The sequence below is a fragment of the Lactuca saligna genome, chromosome 9 (assembly GCF_052625555.1).
Source record: "Lactuca saligna cultivar CGN05327 chromosome 9, ASM5262555v1, whole genome shotgun sequence".
Lineage (NCBI taxonomy): Eukaryota > Viridiplantae > Streptophyta > Magnoliopsida > Asterales > Asteraceae > Lactuca > Lactuca saligna.
The window spans coordinates 105,424,937-105,425,871 of NC_136425.1; positions in this window are offsets into that span (position 1 = coordinate 105,424,937).

Here is a 935-nt window from a genome sequence, read left to right on the forward strand (position 1 = left end):
ATTGCATGTAAACTAGGGTTATGATTTATTTGTTGATTTTTGTTAAATTTTATTGAATGTCATAAAGTATGTTGTTATATTTAGGTTATTTGTTGGTAAAAAAAAACTTATTGTGATTGTATGTAAAGTAAGGGTATGTTTTTTGGTTGAATTTTGTTAATATTTGTTGAAAGTTATAAAGTATGTTGCTATATTTTGTTGATTAATTGTGAAAAAGTTTGTGTTTTGATTGCATGTAAACTAAGGTTATGATTTTTTTTGTTGATTTTTGTTAATTTTTATTGAATGTCATAAAGTATGTTGTTATATTTAGGTTATTTGTTGGTAAAAAAAAACTTATTGTGATTGTATGTAAAGTAAGGGTATGTTTTTTGGTTGAATTTTGTTAACATTTGTTGAAAGTTATAAAGTATGTTGCTATATTTTGTTGATTAATTGTGAAAAAGTTTGTGTTTTGATTGCATGTAAACTAGGGTTATGATTTTTTTGTTGATTTTTGTTAAATTTTATTGAATGTCATAAAGTATGTTGTTATATTTAGGTTATTTGTTGGTAAAAAAAACTTATTGTGATTGTAAGTAAAGTAAGGGCATGTTTTTTGGTTGAATTTTGTTAATATTTGTTGAAAGTTATAAATTATGTTGCTACATTTTGTTTATTAATTGTGAAAAAGTTTGTGTTTTGATTGCATGTAAACTAGGGTTATGATTTTTTTGTTGATTTTTGTTAAATTTTATTGAATGTCATAAAGTATGTTGTTATATTTAGGTTATTTGTTGGTAAAAAAAACTTATTGTGATTGTATGTAAAGTAAGGGTATGTTTTTTGGTTGAATTTTGTTAATATTTGTTGAAACTTATAAAGTATGTCGTTATATTTTGTTGATTAATTGTGAAAACATTTTTGTTTTGATTGCATGTAAACTAGGGTTATGA